Genomic DNA, 22,223 nt, shown 5'->3' with positions numbered 1-22,223 from the left:
GACAAGAGTGAATGAGCATTGAGGAATGGTTGGCCTGTATTTGTGGTGAAGGGGGTGCGGGCTTTGGAAGGAAAACTGCAAGATAAAAGTGTCAAAGCATAGATGCTTGCAGAGAGATAGAGTGAGTGTGCCTTCTGTCTCTTTGAAGGGACATGTGAAAGAAGAACAACAGATCCACAGTCCTCAGGTGGGAGAAGCATGGAAGAGTATTCACCCCAAAATGAATATACTCACGCCATCTCAAAGCTTCTGAGTATGATATGATGCTTTGCAGGATGAAGGATTTGCCATGTTTGGTGCATAGATGTGCACAGTTGGGGAGGCGCTTGCCAGAATATCAAAAGCACACTCTTTAGAAGTGTCCTTACAGCCGAAATGTCAGGCACTCTTTTGGGATTATGAGGTCTAGAAAAACCACCACAAGACACCTTATAACATGTCCTGCACCGGGGCAAAGAAATCATGGGCAGACCATCTCCCAAGAATCCTAACACAGGTTCCTTGTTTCCCCTCTCAATACCATAACCACAGTAGGCCTGTGTGCGAGGTTCCCTTTTGGCTGGTAATAGAAAGTGCCTGAAACCTGAACCCCAAGTCCTCCACTCCCCCCTTTGCCCCTAGCCTTTCGTGGTACCCCCGCTCGAAAGAAAGGGCGCAATAAACAAGAAAGTACATAGCACTCCCGAAAAAACACATGCTGCATCATTCTGCGCCTCCTAGCACCCCTGTAATAATGCACCCCAACACCCCTTTTGACAATGCACCCCCAAATTTACTCCCCCCCTTCCCCTTTACTACCACCACACTGGAGCTTGGGGGGGGGGGGTGGCATAAAAATTATGGGGTCCGTCACCAAAACCCCCCTCCTTTGTAATCACCCCGTTTGTGTGTGGGGCACTCTGCTTGTTTGCCAGCATGGGCTGCGCTATGCTTCCTCTCCTGCACCCCCTCTTGCGCACTGGCCTAGACTCCTCCTACACCCCTTCTTCTCCTGAATCAATGCCACACCACCCCCTCTTGCTCTCTCCCCCTGCTCCATCTACGTCCCCCTTTCTCCTCTAACTCCCACCACCTACCTCTGCTATCCCCCTACTCCCCCTCCCCTTCTTACTCTTCTCCTCAACCACCCCTGCTATCCTCCTAGGCTCTGCCTACTCCCCCTCTATCTGCAGATCTCTTAGCCTGCTCTTCTTGCTCCGCCCTCTACCTCATGTGCTCCCTCTATTCCCGCCCTCTGACACAGACTGCACCTATCCTTGCTCTCTCTGCACATACTCACTTACCAACCACTTTGCAATCCACCATTCACAAGTCCAGCCATGCTCTATACACAGACAGACAGACAGATGTACTACTTACCAATTTACCAGCCATCTCCGACTTACCTCTTCTTTGCCGCCATCAGTCACCTGGTGCCGAGCCCGGGATTCGAACCCTGGTTGTCTGGGTGGAAGTCAGGATCTTACCCACTGGACCACACTGGCTTCCATGTCTTTAGCTTGTCAAAACTTCCCTATATCATGGATATGAAGTGTCCTGTGCAGTGAAAGCCATAAGCAATGACATCACAACGTTTATGTTGCTGATAGGTTCTGTGGCACAGTCAAAACCCATCCAGGAGCTATGGCTCAGTGGCAAGGTCTAGTGCCTCTGGTGCAGTAGGCTATCCCTATATAGGGGTTCGAATCCAGCGCCTCCAAAGTACTTTTAGGTGGAAAAAAATAAGTCATTTGATTTTTTTTATTTCGAAAGGTTATTTTTACTTTAACAATTTCAGGAATAATGTAAGTATTTTTGTTTGCATTGTTAGCCCACATTTAGAAATCTTGCCCCCTCCACCCCACCTTCCCTCTCCCTCCTTTTGCTCAAGTAGCTACAATAGGAGCAAAGCCATATCTTCATTAATCAATGTATTGTTTTTTCCTCAAATTGGTGTTTTGGAGAAGAGAAATAAGGCCCAAAGAGGGGCAAAACTAAGCTGTATTGTGTGAGGTGGGTGCCATCCGTTTGCTTTGCTTTGCTGTGCTGTGCTGTGCTGTGCAGCCAGGCCAGGGCTTTGAGACTGGGATTTTAAACACCCCATTCATAGTCTGCAGCTTTTACCATAAGCCCACGAACGCCCAAGTTCTGTATAGAGGATTACTGCAGGTAATTCTGGACCCTGCTAAATAAGGGTGGGGTCCTTATATGTAGGCCTTTGAGTGGAAAACCCCTTAGCCTAAGACAGTTTGGCAACTTTGGAAATCTGCTGAAGCCCATGTTTTGAAGGCCGTATCACAACATCACAGAGGAAGCTCAGCAAAGTAATCATGGGAGAACATTATTTGCATAGGACAGCCCCTTTCTCAATCCTATTATTATGCTGCAGTTGCCATGTAGCATTACTAGAGGGCAGCAGTTTGAAGATAAATCTACAGAGAGACTTTAAATCTGTTTGCTGAACTACTTCTTGTTCTTGTTGTTTTTTTATCAGCCTATAGAGTGGCGGACTGGAATGACAAGAGTGAATGAGCATTGAGGAATGGTTGGCCTGTATTCTGCAAGATAAAAGTGTCAAAGCATAGATGCTTGCAGAGAGATAGAGTGAGTGTGCCTTCTGTCTCTTTGAAGGGACATGTGAAAGAAGAACAACAGATCCACAGTCCTCAGGTGGGAGAAGCATGGAAGAGTATTCACCCCAAAATGAATATACTCACGCCATCTCAAAGCTTCTGAGTATGATATGATGCTTTGCAGGATGAAGGATTTGCCATGTTTGGTGCATAGATGTGCACAGTTGGGGAGGCGCTTGCCAGAATATCAAAAGCACACTCTTTAGAAGTGTCCTTACAGCCGAAATGTCAGGCACTCTTTTGGGATTATGAGGTCAAGAAAAACCACCTTTGGCTGGTAATAACATGTCCTGCACCGGGGCAAAGAAATCATGGGCAGACCATCTCCCAAGAATCCTAACACAGGTTCCTTGTTTCCCCTCTCAATACCATAACCACAGTAGGCCTGTGTGCGAGGATCCCTTTTGGCTGGTAATAGAAAGTGCCTGAAACCTGAACCCCAAGTCCTCCACTCCCCCCTTTGCCCCTAGCCTTTCGTGGTACCCCCGCTCGAAAGAAAGGGCGCAATAAACAAGAAAGTACATAGCACTCCCGAAAAAACACATGCTGCATCATTCTGCGCCTCCTATCACCCCTGTAATAATGCACCCCAACACCCCTTTTGACACTGCACCCCCAAATTTACTCCCCCCCTTCCCCTTTACTACCACCACACTGGAGCTTGGGGGTGGGGTGGCATAAAAATGATGGGGTCCGTCACCAAAACCCCCCTCCTTTGTAATCACCCTGTTTGTGGGTGGGGCACTCTGCTTGTTTGCCAGCATGGGCTGCGCTGCCCTATGCTTCCTCTCCTGCACTGGCCTAGACTCCTCCTACACCCCTTCTGCTCCTGAATCACTGCCACAGCACCCCCTCTTGCTCTCTCCCCCTGCTCCATCTACGTCCCCCTTTCTCTTCTAACTCCCACCACCTACCTCTGCTATCCCCCTACTCCCCCTCTCTCACCCTTCCCTTCTTACTCTTCTCCTCAACCACCCCTGCTATCCTCCTAGGCTCCGCCTACTCCCCCTCTATCTGCACCTCTCTTAGCCTGCTCTTCTTGCTCTGCCCTCCACCTCATGTGCTCCCTCTATTCCCGCCCTCTGACACAGACTGCACCTATCCTTGCTCTCTCTGCACATACACACTTACCAACCACTTTGCAATCCACCATTCACAAGTCCAGCCATGCTCTATACACAGACAGACAGACAGATGTACTACTTACCAATTTACCAGCCATCTCCGACTTACCTCTTCTTTGCCGCCATCAGTCACCTGGTGCCGAGCCCGGGATTCGAACCCTGGTTGTCTGGGTGGAAGTCAGGAACTTACCCACTGGACCACACTGGCTTCCATGTCTTTAGCTTGTCAAAACTTCCCTATATCATGGATATGAAGTGTCCTGTGCAGTGGAAGCCATAAGCAATGACATCACAACCTTTATGTTGCTGATAGGTTCTGTGGCACAGTCAAAACCCATCCAGGAGCTATGGCACAGTGGCAAGGTCTAGTGCCTCTGGTGCAGTAGGCTATCCCTATATAGAGGTTCGAATCCAGCCAGCGCCTCCAAAGTACTTTTAGGTGGAAAAAAATAAGTCATTTGATTTTTTTTATTTCGAAAGGTTATTTTTACTTTAACAATTTCAGGAATAATGTAAGTATTTTTGTTTGCATTGTTAGCCCACATTTAGAAATCTTGCCCCCTCCACCCCACCTTCCCTTTCCCTCCTTTTGCTCAAGTAGCTACAATAGGAGCAAAGCCTTATCTTCATTAATCAATGTATTGGTTTTTTCCTCAAATTGGTGTTTTGGAGAAGAGAAATAAGGCCCAAAGAGGGGCAAAACTAAGCTGTATTGTGTGAGGTGGGTGCCATCCGTTTGCTTTGCTGTGCTGTGCTGTGCTGTGCAGCCAGGCCAGGGCTTTGGGACTGGGATTTTAAACACCCCATTCATAGTCTGCAGCTTTTACCATAAGCCCACGAACGCCCAAGTTCTGTATAGAGGATTACTGCAGGTAATTCTGGACCCTGCTAAATGAGGGTGGGGTCCTTATATGTAGGCCTTTGAGTGGAAAACCCCTTAGCCTAAGACAGTTTGGCAACTTTGGAAATCTGCTGAAGCCCATGTTTTGAAGGCCGTATCACAACATCACAGAGGAAGCTCAGCAAAGTAATCATGGGAGAACATTATTTGCATAGGACAGCCCCTTTCTCAATCCTATTATTATGCTGCAGTTGCCATGTAGCATTACTAGAGGGCAGCAGTTTGAAGATAAATCTACAGAGAGACTTTAAATCTGTTTGCTGAACTACTTCTTGTTCTTGTTGTTTTTTTATCAGCCTATAGAGTGGCGGACTGGAATGACAAGAGTGAATGAGCATTGAGGAATGGTTGGCCTGTATTTGTGGTGAAGGGGGTGCGGGCTTTGGAAGGAAAACTGCAAGATAAAAGTGTCAAAGCATAGATGCTTGCCGAGAGATAGAGTGAGTGTGCCTTCTGTCTCTTTGAAGGGACATGTGAAAGAAGAACAACAGATCCACACTCCTCAGGTGGGAGAAGCATGGAAGAGTATTCACCCCAAAATGAATATACTCACGCCATCTCAAAGCTTCTGAGTATGATATGATGCTTTGCAGGATGAAGGATTTGCCATGTTTGGTGCATAGATGTGCACAGTTGGGGATGCGCTTGCCAGAATATCAAAAGCACACTCTTTAGAAGTGTCCTTACAGCCGAAATGTCAGGCACTCTTTTAGGATTATGAGGTCTAGAAAAACCACCACAAGACACCTTATAACATGTCCTGCACCGGGGCAAAGAAATCATGGGCAGACCATCTCCCAAGAATCCTAACACAGGTTCCTTGTTTCCCCTCTCAATACCATAACCACAGTAGGCCTGTGTGCGAGGTTCCCTTTTGGCTGGTAATAGAAAGTGCCTGAAACCTGAACCCCAAGTCCTCTACTCCCCCCTTTGCCCCTAGCCTTTCGTGGTACCCCCGCTCGAAAGAAAGGGCGCAATAAACAAGAAAGTACATAGCACTCCCGAAAAAACACATGCTGCATCATTCTGCGCCTCCTAGCACCCCTGTAATAATGCACCCCAACACCTGTTTTGACACTGCACCCCCAAATTTACTCCCCCCCCTTCCCCTTTACTACCACCACACTGGAGCTGGGGGGGGGTGGCATAAAAATGATGGGGTCCGTCACCAATACCCCCCTCCTTTGTAATCACCCCGTTTGTGGGTGGGGCACTCTGCTTGTTTGCCAGCATGGGCTGCGCTATGCTTCCTCTCCTGCACCCCCTCTTGCGCACTGGCCTAGACTCCTCCTACACCCCTTCTTCTCCTGAATCACTGCCACACCACCCCCTCTTGCTCTCTCCCCCTGCTCCATCTACGTCCCCCTTTCTCCTCTAACTCCCACCACCTACCTCTGCTATCCCCCTACTCCCCCTCTCTCACCCTTCCCTTCTTACTCTTCTCCTCAACCACCCCTGCTATCCTCCTAGGCTCCGCCTACTCCCCCTCTATCTGCACCTCTCTTAGCCTGCTCTTCTTGCTCTGCCCTCCACCTCATGTGCTCCCTCTATTCCCGCCCTCTGACACAGACTGCACCTATCCTTGCTCTCTCTGCACATACACACTTACCAACCACTTTGCAATCCACCATTCACAAGTCCAGCCATGCTCTATACACAGACAGATGTACTACTTACCAATCATCTCCGACTTACCTCTTCTTTGCCGCCTCAGTCACCTGGTGCGGAGCCCGGGATTCGAACCCTGGTTGTCTGGGTGGAAGTCAGGAACTTACCCACTGGACCACACTGGCTTCCATGTCTTTGGCTTGTCAAAACTTCCCTATATCATGGATATGAAGTGTCCTGTGCAGTGGAAGCCATAAGCACTGACATCACAACCTTTATGTTGCTGATAGGTTCTGTGGCACAGTCAAAACCCATCCAGGAGCTATGGCTCAGTGGCAAGGTCTAGTGCCTCTGGTGCAGTAGGCTATCCCTATATAGGGGTTCGAATCCAACCAGCGCCTCCAAAGTACTTTTAGGTGGAAAAAAATAAGTCATTTGATTTTTTTTATTTCGAAAGGTTATTTTTACTTTAACAATTTCAGGAATAATGTAAGTATTTTTGTTTGCATTGTTAGCCCACATTTAGAAATCTTGCCCCCTCCACCCCACCTTCCCTCTCCCTCCTTTTGCTCAAGTAGCTACAATAGGAGCAAAGCCTTATCTTCATTAATCAATGTATTGGTTTTTTCCTCAAATTGGTGTTTTGGAGAAGAGAAATAAGGCCCAAGGAGGGGCAAAACTAAGCTGTATTGTGTGAGGTGGGTGCCATCCGTTTGCTTTGCTGTGCTTTGCTGTGCTGTGCTGTGCTGTGCTGTGCAGCCAGGCCAGGGCTTTGGGACTGGGATTTTAAACACCCCATTCATAGTCTGCAGCTTTTACCATAAGCCCACGAACGCCCAAGTTCTGTATAGAGGATTACTGCAGGTAATTCTGGACCCTGCTAAATGAGGGTGGGGTCCTTATATGTAGGCCTTTGAGTGGAAAAACCCTTAGCCTAAGACAGTTTGGCAACTTTGGAAATCTGCTGAAGCCCATGTTTTGAAGGCCGTATCACAACATCACAGAGGAAGCTCAGCAAAGTAATCATGGGAGAACATTATTTGCATAGGACAGCCCCTTTCTCAATCCTATTATTATGCTGCAGTTGCCATGTAGCATTACTAGAGGGCAGCAGTTTGAAGATAAATCTACAGAGAGACTTTAAATCTGTTTGCTGAAATTCTTCTTGTTCTTGTTGTTTTTTTATCAGCCTATAGAGTGGCGGACTGGAATGACAAGAGTGAATGAGCATTGAGGAATGGTTGGCCTGTATTTGTGGTGAAGGGGGTGCGGGCTTTGGAAGGAAAACTGCAAGATAAAAGTGTCAAAGCATAGATGCTTGCAGAGAGATAGAGTGAGTGTGCCTTCTGTCTCTTTGAAGGGACATGTGAAAGAAGAACAACAGATCCACAGTCCTCAGGTGGGAGAAGCATGGAAGAGTATTCACCCCAAAATGAATATACTCACGCCATCTCAAAGCTTCTGAGTATGATATGATGCTTTGCAGGATGAAGGATTTGCCATGTTTGGTGCATAGATGTGCACAGTTGGGGATGCGCTTGCCAGAATATCAAAAGCACACTCTTTAGAAGTGTCCTTACAGCCGAAATGTCAGGCACTCTTTTGGGATTATGAGGTCTAGAAAAACCACCACAAGACACCTTATAACATGTCCTGCACCGGGGCAAAGAAATCATGGGCAGACCATCTCCCAAGAATCCTAACACAGGTTCCTTGTTTCCCCTCTCAATACCATAACCACAGTAGGCCTGTGTGCGAGGTTCCCTTTTGGCTGGTAATAGAAAGTGCCTGAAACCTGAACCCCAAGTCCTCCACTCCCCCCCCCTTTGCCCCTAGCCTTTCGTGGTACCCCCGCTCGAAAGAAAGGGCGCAATAAACAAGAAAGTACATAGCACTCCCTAAAAAAACACATGCTGCATCATTCTGCGCCTCCTAGCACCCCTGTAATAATGCACCCCAACACCCCTTTTGACACTGCACCCCCAAATTTACTCTCCCCCTTCCCCTTTACTACCACCACACTGGAGCTTGGGGGGGGGGTGGCATAAAAATGATGGGGTCCGTCACCAAAACCCCCCTCCTTTGTAATCACCCCGTTTGTGGGTGGGGCACTCTGCTTGTTTGCCAGCATGGGCTGCGCTGCCCTATGCTTCCTCTCCTGCACTGGCCTAGACTCCTCCTACACCCCTTCTTCTCCTGAATCACTGCCACACCACCCCCTCTTGCTCTCTCCCCCTGCTCCATCTACGTCCCCCTTTCTCCTCTAACTCCCACCACCTACCTCGGCTATCCCCCTACTCCCCCTCTCTCACCCTTCCCTTCTTACTCTTCTCCTCAACCACCCCTGCTATCCTCCTAGGCTCCGCCTACTCCCCCTCTATCTGCACCTCTCTTAGCCTGCTCTTCTTGCTCCGCCCTCCACCTCATGTGCTCCCTCTATTCCCGCCCTCTGACACAGACTGCACCTATCCTTGCTCTCTCTGCACATACACACTTACCAACCACTTTGCAATCCACCATTCACAAGTCCAGCCATGCTCTATACACAGACAGACAGACAGATGTACTACTTACCAATTTACCAGCCATCTCCGACTTACCTCTTCTTTGCCGCCATCAGTCACCTGGTGCCGAGCCCGGGATTCGAACCCTGGTTGTCTGGGTGGAAGTCAGGAACTTACCCACTGGACCACACTGGCTTCCATGTCTTTAGCTTGTCAAAACTTCCCTATATCATGGATATGAAGTGTCCTGTGCAGTGGAAGCCATAAGCAATGACATCACAACCTTTATGTTGCTGATAGGTTCTGTGGCACAGTCAAAACCCATCCAGGAGCTATGGCTCAGTGGCAAGGTCTAGTGCCGCTGGTGCAGTAGGCTATCCCTATATAGGGGTTCGAATCCAGCCAGCGCCTCCAAAGTACTTTTAGGTGGAAAAAAATAAGTCATTTGATTTTTTTTATTTCGAAAGGTTATTTTTACTTTAACAATTTCAGGAATAATGTAAGTATTTTTGTTTGCATTGTTAGCCCACATTTAGAAATCTTGCCCCCTCCACCCCACCTTCCCTCTCCCTCCTTTTGCTCAAGTAGCTACAATAGGAGCAAAGCCTTATCTTCATTAATCAATGTATTGGTTTTTTCCTCAAATTGGTGTTTTGGAGAAGAGAAATAAGGCCCAAAGAGGGGCAAAACTAAGCTGTATTGTGTGAGGTGGGTGCCATCCGTTTGCTTTGCTGTGCTGTGCTGTGCAGCCAGGCCAGGGCTTTGGGACTGGGATTTTAAACACCCCATTCATAGTCTGAAGCTTTTACCATAAGCCCACGAACGCCCAAGTTCTGTATAGAGGATTACTGCAGGTAATTCTGGACCCTGCTAAATGAGGGTGGGGTCCTTATATGAAGGCCTTTGAGTGGAAAACCCCTTAGCCTAAGACAGTTTGGCAACTTTGGAAATCTGCTGAAGCCCATGTTTTGAAGGCCGTATCACAACATCACAGAGGAAGCTCAGCAAAGTAATCATGGGAGAACATTATTTGCATAGGACAGCCCCTTTCTCAATCCTATTATTATGCTGCAGTTGCCATGTAGCATTACTAGAGGGCAGCAGTTTGAAGATAAATCTACAGAGAGACTTTAAATCTGTTTGCTGAACTACTTCTTGTTCTTGTTGTTTTTTTATCAGCCTATAGAGTGGCGGACTGGAATGACAAGAGTGAATGAGCATTGAGGAATGGTTGGCCTGTATTTGTGGTGAAGGGGGTGCGGGCTTTGGAAGGAAAACTGCAAGATAAAAGTGTCAAAGCATAGATGCTTGCAGAGAGATAGAGTGAGTGTGCCTTCTGTCTCTTTGAAGGGACATGTGAAAGAAGAACAACAGATCCACAGTCCTCAGGTGGGAGAAGCATGGAAGAGTATTCACCCCAAAATGAATATACTCACGCCATCTCAAAGCTTCTGAGTATGATATGATGCTTTGCAGGATGAAGGATTTGCCATGTTTGGTGCATAGATGTGCACTGTTGGGGAGGCGCTTGCCAGAATATCAAAAGCACACTCTTTAGAAGTGTCCTTACAGCCGAAATGTCAGGCACTCTTTTGGGATTATGAGGTCTAGAAAAACCACCACAAGACACCTTATAACATGTCCTGCACCGGGGCAAAGAAATCATGGGCAGACCATCTCCCAAGAATCCTAACACAGGTTCCTTGTTTCCCCTCTCAATACCATAACCACAGTAGGCCTGTGTGCGAGGTTCCCTTTTGGCTGGTAATAGAAAGTGCCTGAAACCTGAACCCCAAGTCCTCCACTCCCCCCTTTCCCCTAGCCTTTCGTGGTACCCCCGCTCGAAAGAAAGGGCGCAATAAACAAGAAAGTACATAGCACTCCCGAAAAAACACATGCTGCATCATTCTGCGCCTCCTAGCACCCCTGTAATAATGCACCCCAACACCCCTTTTGACACTGCACCCCCAAATTTACTCTCCCCCTTCCCCTTTACTACCACCACACTGGAGCTTGGGGGGGGGGGTGGCATAAAAATGATGGGGTCCGTCACCAAAACCCCCCTCCTTTGTAATCACCCCGTTTGCGGGTGGGGCACTCTGCTTGTTTGCCAGCATGGGCTGCGCTGCCCTATGCTTCCTCTCCTGCACTGGCCTAGACTCCTCCTACACCCCTTCTTCTCCTGAATCACTGCCACACCACCCCCTCTTGCTCTCTGCCCCTGCTCCATCTACGTCCCCCTTTCTCCTCTAATTCCCACCACCTACCTCTGCTATCCCCCTACTCCCCCTCTCCTTCTTACTCTTCTCCTCAACCACCCCTGCTATCCTCCTAGGCTCCGCCTACTCCCCCTCTATCTGCACCTATCTTAGCCTGCTCTTCTTGCTCCGCCCTCCACCTCATGTGCTCCCTCTATTCCCGCCCTCTGACACAGACTGCACCTATCCTTGCTCTCTCTGCACATTCACACTTACCAACCACTTTGCAATCCACCATTCACAAGTCCAGCCATGCTCTATACACAGACAGACAGATGTACTACTTACCAATTTACCACCCATCTCCGACTTACCTCTTCTTTGCCGCCATCAGTCACCTGGTGCCGAGCCCGGGATTCGAACCCTGGTTGTCTGGGTGGAAGTCAGGAACTTACCCACTGGACCACACTGGCTTCCATGTCTTTAGCTTGTCAAAACTTCCCTATATCATGGATATGAAGTGTCCTGTGCAGTGGAAGCCATAAGCAATGACATCACAACCTTTATGTTGCTGATAGGTTCTGTGGCACAGTCAAAACCCATCCAGGAGCTATGGCTCAGTGGCAAGGTCTAGTGCCTCTGGTGCAGTAGGCTATCCCTATATAGGGGTTCGAATCCAGCCAGCGCCTCCAAAGTACTTTTAGGTGGAAAAAAATAAGTCATTTGATTTTTTTTATTTCGAAAGGTTATTTTTACTTTAACAATTTCAGGAATAATGTAAGTATTTTTGTTTGCATTGTTAGCCCACATTTAGAAATCTTGCCCCCTCCACCCCACCTTGCCTCTCCCTCCTTTTGCTCAAGTAGCTACAATAGGAGCAAAGCCTTATCTTCATTAATCAATGTATTGTTTTTTTCCTCAAATTGGTGTTTTGGAGAAGAGAAATAAGGCCCAAAGAGGGGCAAAACTAAGCTGTATTGTGTGAGGTGGGTGCCATCCGTTTGCTTTGCTGTGCTGTGCTGTGCTGTGCAGCCAGGCCAGGGCTTTGGGACTGGGATTTTAAACACCCCATTCATAGTCTGCAGCTTTTACCATAAGCCCACGAACGCCCAAGTTCTGTATAGAGGATTACTGCAGGTAATTCTGGACCCTGCTAAATGAGGGTGGGGTCCTTATATGAAGGCCTTTGAGTGGAAAACCCCTTAGCCTAAGACAGTTTGGCAACTTTGGAAATCTGCTGAAGCCCATGTTTTGAAGGCCGTATCACAACATCACAGAGGAAGCTCAGCAAAGTAATCATGGGAGAACATTATTTGCATAGGACAGCCCCTTTCTCAATCCTATTATTATGCTGCAGTTGCCATGTAGCATTACTAGAGGGCAGCAGTTTGAAGATAAATCTACAGAGAGACTTTAAATCTGTTTGCTGAACTACTTCTTGTTCTTGTTGTTTTTTTATCAGCCTATAGAGTGGCGGACTGGAATGACAAGAGTGAATGAGCATTGAGGAATGGTTGGCCTGTATTTGTGGTGAAGGGGGGGCGGGCTTTGGAAGGAAAACTGCAAGATAAAAGTGTCAAAGCATAGATGCTTGCAGAGAGATAGAGTGAGTGTGCCTTCTGTCTCTTTGAAGGGACATGTGAAAGAAGAACAACAGATCCACAGTCCTCAGGTGGGAGAAGCATGGAAGAGTATTCACCCCAAAATGAATATACTCATGCCATCTCAAAGCTTCTGAGTATGATATGATGCTTTGCAGGATGAAGGATTTGCCATGTTTGGTGCATAGATGTGCCAAGTTGGGGATGCGCTTGCCAGAATATCAAAAGCACACTCTTTAGAAGTGTCCTTACAGCCGAAATGTCAGGCACTCTTTTGGGATTATGAGGTCTAGAAAAACCACCACAAGACACCTTATAACATGTCCTGCACCGGGGCAAAGAAATCATGGGCAGACCATCTCCCAAGAATCCTAACACAGGTTCCTTGTTTCCCCTCTCAATACCATAACAACAGTAGGCCTGTGTGCGAGGTTCCCTTTTGGCTGGTAATAGAAAGTGCCTGAAACCTGAACCCCAAGTCCTCCACTCCCTCCTTTGCCCCTAGCCTTTCGTGGTACCCCCGCTCGAAAGAAAGGGCGCAATAAACAAGAAAGTACATAGCACTCCCGAAAAAACACATGCTGCATCATTCTGCGCCTCCTAGCACCCCTGTAATAATGCACCCCAACACCCCTTTTGACACTGCACCCCCAAATTTACTCCCCCCCTTCCCCTTTACTACCACCACACTGGAGCTTGGGGGGGGGTGGCATAAAAATGATGGGGTCCGTCACCAAAACCCCCCTCCTTTGTAATCACCCCGTTTGTGGGTGGGGCACTCTGCTTGTTTGCCAGCATGGGCTGCGCTGCCCTATGCTTCCTCTCCTGCACTGGCCTAGACTCCTCCTACACCCCTTCTTCTCCTGAATCACTGCCACACCACCCCCTCTTGCTCTCTCCCCCTGCTCCATCTACGTCCCCCTTTCTCCTCTAACTCCCACCACCTACCTCTGCTATCCCCCTACTCCCCCTCTCTCACCCTTCCCTTCTTACTCTTCTCCTCAACCACCCCTGCTATCCTCCTAGGCTCCGCCTACTCCCCCTCTATCTGCACCTCTCTTAGCCTGCTCTTCTTGCTCCGCCCTCCACCTCATGTGCTCCCTCTATTCCCGCCCTCTGACACAGACTGCACCTATCCTTGCTCTCTCTGCACATACACACTTACCAACCACTTTGCAATCCACCATTCACAAGTCCAGCCATGCTCTATACACAGACAGACAGATGTACTACTTACCAATTTACCAGCCATCTCCGACTTACCTCTTCTTTGCCGCCATCAGTCACCTGGTGCGGAGCCCGGGATTCGAACCCTGGTTGTCTGGGTGGAAGTCAGGAACTTACCCACTGGACCACACTGGCTTCCATGTCTTTAGCTTGTCAAAACTTCCCTATATCATGGATATGAAGTGTCCTGTGCAGTGGAAGCCATAAGCAATGACATCACAACCTTTATGTTGCTGATAGGTTCTGTGGCACAGTCAAAACCCATCCAGGAGCTATGGCTCAGTGGCAAGGTCTAGTGCCTCTGGTGCAGTAGGCTATCCCTATATAGGGGTTCGAATCCAGCCAGCGTCTCCAAAGTACTTTTAGGTGTTTTTACTTTAACAATTTCAGGAATAATGTAAGTATTTTTGTTTGCATTGTTAGCCCACATTTAGAAATCTTGCCCCCTCCACCCCACCTTCCCTCTCCCTCCTTTTGCTCAAGTAGCTACAATAGGAGCAAAGCCTTATCTTCATTAATCAATGTATTGTTTTTTTCCTCAAATTGGTGTTTTGGAGAAGAGAAATAAGGCCCAAAGAGGGGCAAAACTAAGCTGTATTGTGTGAGGTGGGTGCCATCCGTTTGCTTTGCTGTGCTGTGCTGTGCTGTGCTGTGCAGCCAGGCCAGGGCTTTGGGACTGGGATTTTAAACACCCCATTCATAGTCTGCAGCTTTTACCATAAGCCCACGAACGCCCAAGTTCTGTATAGAGGATTACTGCAGGTAATTCTGGACCCTGCTAAATGAGGGTGGGGTCCTTATATGTAGGCCTTTGAGTGGAAAACCCCTTAGCCTAAGACAGTTTGGCAACTTTGGAAATCTGCTGAAGCCCATGTTTTGAAGGCCGTATCACAACATCACAGAGGAAGCTCAGCAAAGTAATCATGGGAGAACATTATTTGCATAGGACAGCCCCTTTCTCAATCCTATTATTATGCTGCAGTTGCCATGTAGCATTACTAGAGGGCAGCAGTTTGAAGATAAATCTACAGAGAGACTTTAAATCTGTTTGCTGAACTACTTCTTGTTCTTGTTGTTTTTTTATCAGCCTATAGAGTGGCGGACTGGAATGACAAGAGTGAATGAGCATTGAGGAATGGTTGGCCTGTATTTGTGGTGAAGGGGGTGCGGGCTTTGGAAGGAAAACTGCAAGATAAAAGTGTCAAAGCATAGATGCTTGCAGAGAGATAGAGTGAGTGTGCCTTCTGTCTCTTTGAAGGGACATGTGAAAGAAGAACAACAGATCCACAGTCCTCAGGTGAGAGAAGCATGGAAGAGTATTCACCCCAAAATGAATATACTCATGCCATCTCAAAGCTTCTGAGTATGATATGATGCTTTGCAGGATGAAGGATTTGCCATGTTTGGTGCATAGATGTGCACAGTTGGGGATGCGCTTGCCAGAATATCAAAAGCACACTCTTTAGAAGTGTCCTTACAGCCGAAATGTCAGGCACTCTTTTGGGATTATGAGGTCTAGAAAAACCACCACAAGACACCTTATAACATGTCCTGCACCGGGGCAAAGAAATCATGGGCAGACCATCTCCCAAGAATCCTAACACAGGTTCCTTGTTTCCCCTCTCAATACCATAACCACAGTAGGCCTGTGTGCGAGGTTCCCTTTTGGCTGGTAATAGAAAGTGCCTGAAACCTGAACCCCAAGTCCTCCACTCCCCCCTTTGCCCCAAGCCTTTCGTGGTACCCCCGCTCGAAAGAAAGGGCGCAATAAACAAGAAAGTACATAGCACTCCCGAAAAAACACATGCTGCATCATTCTGCGCCTCCTAGCACCCCTGTAATAATGCACCCCAACACCCCTTTTGACACTGCACCCCCAAATTTACTCCCCCCCTTCCCCTTTACTACCACCACACTGGAGCTTGGGGGGGGGTGGCATAAAAATGATGGGGTCCGTCACCAAAACCCCCCTCCTTTGTAATCACCCCGTTTGTGGGTGGGGCACTCTGCTTGTCAGCCAGCATGGGCTGCGCTGCCCTATGCTTCCTCTCCTGCACTGGCCTAGACTCCTCCTACACCCCTTCTTCTCCTGAATCACTGCCACACCACCCCCTCTTGCTCTCTCCCCCTGCTCCATCTACGTCCCCCTTTCTCCTCTAACTCCCACCACCTACCTCTGCTATCCCCCTACTCCCCCTCTCTCACCCTTCCCTTCTTACTCTTCTCCTCAACCACCCCTGCTATCCTCCTAGGCTCCGCCTACTCCCCCTCTATCTGCACCTCTCTTAGCCTGCTCTTCTTGCTCCGCCCTCCACCTCAAGTGCTCCCTCTATTCCCGCCCTCTGACACAGACTGCACCTATCCTTGCTCTCTCTGCACATACACACTTACCAACCACTTTGCAATCCACCATTCACAAGTCCAGCCATGCTCTATACACAGACAGACAGACAGATGTACTACTTACCAATTTACCAGCCATCTCCGACTTACCTCTTCTTTGCCGCCATCAGTCACCTGGTGCGGAGCCCGGGATTCGAACCCTGGTTGTCTGGGTGGAAGTCAGGAACTTACCCACTGGACCACACTGGCTTCCATGTCTTTAGCTTGTCAAAACTTCCCTATATCATGGATATGAAGTGTCCTGTGCAGTGGAAGCCATAAGCAATGACATCACAACCTTTATGTTGCTGATAGGTTCTGTGGCACAGTCAAAACCCATCCAGGAGCTATGGCTCAGTGGCAAGGTCTAGTGCCTCTGGTGCAGTAGGCTATCCCTATATAGGGGTTCGAATCCAGCCAGTGCCTCCAAAGTACTTTTAGGTGCAAAAAAATAAGTCATTTGATTTTTTTTATTTCGAAAGGTTATTTTTACTTTAACAATTTCAGGAATAATGTAAGTATTTTTGTTTGCATTGTTAGCCCACATTTAGAAATCTTGCCCCCTCACCCCACCTTCCCTCTCCCTCCTTTTGCTCAAGTAGCTACAATAGGAGCAAAGCCTTATCTTCATTAATCAATGTATTGTTTTTTTCCTCAAATTGGTGTTTTGGAGAAGAGAAATAAGGCCCAAAGAGGGGCAAAACTAAGCTGTATTGTGTGAGGTGGGTGCCATCCGTTTGCTTTGCTTTGCTGTGCTGTGCTGTGCTGTGCTGTGCTGTGCAGCCAGGCCAGGGCTTTGGGACTGGGATTTTAAACTCCCCATTCATAGTCTGCAGCTTTTACCATAAGCCCACGAACGCCCAAGTTCTGTATAGAGGATTACTGCAGGTAATTCTGGACCCTGCTAAATGAGGGTGGGGTCCTTATATGTAGGCCTTTGAGTGGAAAACCCCTTAGCCTAAGACAGTTTGGCAACTTTGGAAATCTGCTGAAGCCCATGTTTTGAAGGCCGTATCACAACATCACAGAGGAAGCTCAGCAAAGTAATCATGGGAGAACATTATTTGCATAGGACAGCCCCTTTCTCAATCCTATTATTATGCTGCAGTTGCCATGTAGCATTACTAGAGGGCAGCAGTTTGAAGATAAATCTACAGAGAGACTTTAAATCTGTTTGCTGAACTACTTCTTGTTCTTGTTGTTTTTTTATCAGCCTATAGAGTGGCGGACTGGAATGACAAGAGTGAATGAGCATTGAGGAATGGTTGGCCTGTATTTGTGGTGAAGGGGGTGCGGGCTTTGGAAGGAAAACTGCAAGATAAAAGTGTCAAAGCATAGATGCTTGCAGAGAGATAGAGTGAGTGTGCCTTCTGTCTCTTTGAAGGGACATGTGAAAGAAGAACAACAGATCCACAGTCCTCAGGTGGGAGAAGCATGGAAGAGTATTCACCCCAAAATGAATATACTCATGCCATCTCAAAGCTTCTGAGTATGATATGATGCTTTGCAGGATGAAGGATTTGCCATGTTTGGTGCATAGATGTGCACAGTTGGGGATGCGCTTGCCAGAATATCAAAAGCACACTCTTTAGAAGTGTCCTTACAGCCGAAATGTCAGGCACTCTTTTGGGATTATGAGGTCTAGAAAAACCACCACAAGACACCTTATAACATGTCCTGCACCGGGGCAAAGAAATCATGGGCAGACCATCTCCCAAGAATCCTAACACAGGTTCCTTGTTTCCCCTCTCAATACCATAACCACAGTAGGCCTGTGTGCGAGGTTCCCTTTTGGCTGGTAATAGAAAGTGCCTGAAACCTGAACCCCAAGTCCTCCACTCCCCCCTTTGCCCCTAGCCTTTCGTGGTACCCCCGCTCGAAAGAAAGGGCGCAATAAACAAGAAAGTACATAGCACTCCCGAAAAAACACATGCTGCATCATTCTGCGCCTCCTAGCACCCCTGTAATAATGCACCCCAACACCCCTTTTGACACTGCACCCCCAAATTTACTCCCCCCCTTCCCCTTTACTACCACCACACTGGAGCTTGGGGGGGGGTGGCATAAAAATGATGGGGTCCGTCACCAAAACCCCCCTCCTTTGTAATCACCCCGTTTGTGGGTGGGGCACTCTGCTTGTTTGCCAGCATGGGCTGCGCTGCCCTATGCTTCCTCTCCTGCACTGGCCTAGACTCCTCCTACACCCCTTCTTCTCCTGAATCACTGCCACACCACCCCCTCTTGCTCTCTCCCCCTGCTCCATCTACGTCTCCCTTTCTCCTCTAACTCCCACCACCTACCTCTGCTATCCCCCTACTCCCCCTCTCTCACCCTTCCCACTCTTCTCCTCAACCACCCCTGCTATCCTCCTAGGCTCCGCCTACTCCCCCTCTATCTGCACCTCTCTTAGCCTGCTCTTCTTGCTCCGCCCTCCACCTCATGTGCTCCCTCTATTCCCGCCCTCTGACACAGACTGCACCTATCCTTGCTCTCTCTGCACATACACACTTACCAACCACTTTGCTATCCACCATTCACAAGTCCAGCCATGCTCTATACACAGACAGACAGACAGATGTACTACTTACCAATTTACCAGCCATCTCCGACTTACCTCTTCTTTGCCGCCATCAGTCACCTGGTGCCGAGCCCGGGATTCGAACCCTGGTTGTCTGGGTGGAAGTCAGGAACTTACCCACTGGACCACACTGGCTTCCATGTCTTTAGCTTGTCAAAACTTCCCTATATCATGGATATGAAGTGTCCTGTGCAGTGGAAGCCATAAGCAATGACATCACAACCTTTATGTTGCTGATAGGTTCTGTGGCACAGTCAAAACCCATCCAGGAGCTATGGCTCAGTGGCAAGGTCTAGTGCCTCTGGTGCAGTAGGCTATCCCTATATAGGGGTTCGAATCCAGCCAGCGCCTCCAAAGGACTTTTAGGTGGAAAAAAATAAGTCATTTGATTTTTTTTATTTCGAAAGGTTATTTTTACTTTAACAATTTCAGGAATAATGTAAGTATTTTTGTTTGCATTGTTAGCCCACATTTAGAAATCTTGCCCCCTCCACCCCACCTTCCCTCTCCCTCCTTTTGCTCAAGTAGCTACAATAGGAGCAAAGCCTTATCTTCATTAATCAATGTATTGTTTTTTTCCTCAAATTGGTGTTTTGGAGAAGAGAAATAAGGCCCAAAGAGGGGCAAAACTAAGCTGTATTGTGTGAGGTGGGTGCCATCCGTTTGCTTTGCTGTGCTGTGCTGTGCTGTGCAGCCAGACCAGGGCTTTGGGACTGGGATTTTAAACACCCCATTCATAGTCTGCAGCTTTTACCATAAGCCCACGAACGCCCAAGTTCTGTATAGGGGATTACTGCAGGTAATTCTGGACCCTGCTAAATGAGGGTGGGGTCCTTATATGTAGGCCTTTGAGTGGAAAACCCCTTAGCCTAAGACAGTTTGGCAACTTTGGAAATCTGCTGAAGCCCATGTTTTGAAGGCCGTATCACAACATCACAGAGGAAGCTCAGCAAAGTAATCATGGGAGAACATTATTTGCATAGGACAGCCCCTTTCTCAATCCTATTATTATGCTGCAGTTGCCATGTAGCATTACTAGAGGGCAGCAGTTTGAAGATAAATCTACAGAGAGACTTTAAATCTGTTTGCTGAACTACTTCTTGTTCTTGTTGTTTTTTTATCAGCCTATAGAGTGGCGGACTGGAATGACAAGAGTGAATGAGCATTGAGGAATGGTTGGCCTGTATTTGTGGTGAAGGGGGTGCGGGCTTTGGAAGGAAAACTGCAAGATAAAAGTGTCAAAGCATAGATGCTTGCAGAGAGATAGAGTGAGTGTGCCTTCTGTCTCTTTGAAGGGACATGTAAAAGAAGAACAACAGATCCACAGTCCTCAGGTGGGAGAAGCATGGAAGAGTATTCACCCCAAAATGAATATACTCATGCCATCTCAAAGCTTCTGAGTATGATATGATGCTTTGCAGGATGAAGGATTTGCCATGTTTGGTGCATAGATGTGCACAGTTGGGGATGCGCATGCCAGAATATCAAAAGCACAGTCTTTAGAAGTGTCCTTACAGCCGAAATGTCAGGCACTCTTTTGGGATTATGAGGTCTAGAAAAACCACCACAAGACACCTTATAACATGTCCTGCACCGGGGCAAAGAAATCATGCGCAGACCATCTCCCAAGAATCCTAACACAGGTTCCTTGTTTCCCCTCTCAATACCATAACTACAGTAGGCCTGTGTGCGAGGTTCACTTTTGGCTGGTAATAGAAAGTGCCTGAAACCTGAACCCCAAGTCCTCCACTCCCCCCTTTGCCCCTAGCCTTTCGTGGTACCCCCGCTCGAAAGAAAGGGCGCAATAAACAAGAAAGTACATAGCACTCCCGAAAAAACACATGCTGCATCATTCTGCGCCTCCTAGCACCCCTGTAATAATGCACCCCAACACCCCTTTTGACACTGCACCCCCAAATTTACTCCCCCCCTTCCCCTTTACTACCACCACACTGGAGCTTGGGGGGGGGTGGCATAAAAATGATGGGGTCCGACACCAAAACCCCCCTCCTTTGTAATCACCCCGTTTGTGGGTGGGGCACTCTGCTTGTTTGCCAGCATGGGCTGCGCTGCCCTATGCTTCCTCTCCTGCACTGGCCTAGACTCCTCCTACACCCCTTCTTCTCCTGAATCACTGCCTTACCCTCTCTTGCTCTCTCCCCCTGCTCCATCTACGTCCCCCTTTCTCCTCTAACTCCCACCACCTACCTCTGCTATCCCCCTCTCTCACCCTTCCCTTCTTACTCTTCTCCTCAACCACCCCTGCTATCCTCCTAGGCTCCGCCTACTCCCCCTCTATCTGCACCTCTCTTAGCCTGCTCTTCTTGCTCCGCCCTGCACCTCATGTGCTCCCTCTATTCCCGCCCTCTGACACAGACTGCACCTATCCTTGCTCTCTCTCTGCACATACACACTTACCACCCACTTTGCAATCCACCATTCACAAGTCCAGCCATGCTCTATACACAGACAGACAGACAGACAGATGTACTGCTTACCAATTTACCAGCCATCTCCGACTTACCTCTTCTTTGCCGCCATCAGTCTCCTGGTGCCGAGCCCGGGATTCGAACCCTGGTTGTCTGGGTGGAAGTCAGGAACTTACCCACTGGACCACACTGGCCTCCATGTCTTTAGCTTGTCAAAACTTCCCTATATCATGGATATGAAGTGTCCTGTGCAGTGGAAGCCATAAGCAATGACATTACAACCTTTATGTTGCTGATAGGTTCTGTGGAGAGATAGAGTGAGTGTGCCTTCTGTCTCTTTGAAGGGACATGTGAAAGAAGAACAACAGATCCACAGTCCTCAGGTGGGAGAAGCATGGAAGAGTATTCACCCCAAAATGAATATACTCATGCCATCTCAAAGCTTCTGAGTATGATATGATGCTTTGCAGGATGAAGGATTTGCCATGTTTGGTGCATAGATGTGCACAGTCGGGGATGCGCTTGCCAGAATATCAAAAGCACACTCTTTAGAAGTGTCCTTACAGCCGAAATGTCAGGCACTCTTTTGGGATTATGAGGTCTAGAAAAACCACCACAAGACACCTTATAACATGTCCTGCACCGGGGCAAAGAAATCATGGGCAGACCATCTCCCAAGAATCCTAACACAGGTTCCTTGTTTCCCCTCTCAATACCATAACAACAGTAGGCCTGTGTGCGAGGTTCCCTTTTGGCTGGTAATAGAAAGTGCCTGAAACCTGAACCCCAAGTCCTCCACTCCCCCCTTTGCCCCTAGCCTTTCGTGGTACCCCCGCTCGAAAGAAAGGGCGCAATAAACAAGAAAGTACATAGCACTCCCGAAAAAACACATGCTGCATCATTCTGCGCCTCCTAGCACCCCTGTAATAATGCACCCCAACACCCCTTTTGACACTGCACCCCCAAATTTACTCCCCCCTTCCCCTTTACTACCACCACACTGGAGCTTGGGGGGGGGGGTGGCATAAAAATGATGGGGTCCGTCACCAAAACCCCCCT

Source organism: Pleurodeles waltl, chromosome 6, assembly GCF_031143425.1.
Source record: "Pleurodeles waltl isolate 20211129_DDA chromosome 6, aPleWal1.hap1.20221129, whole genome shotgun sequence".
Classification (NCBI taxonomy): Eukaryota; Metazoa; Chordata; class Amphibia; order Caudata; family Salamandridae; genus Pleurodeles; species Pleurodeles waltl.
The sequence above is the reverse complement of the archived record's forward strand: the minus strand, read 5'-3'. Positions refer to the sequence as shown.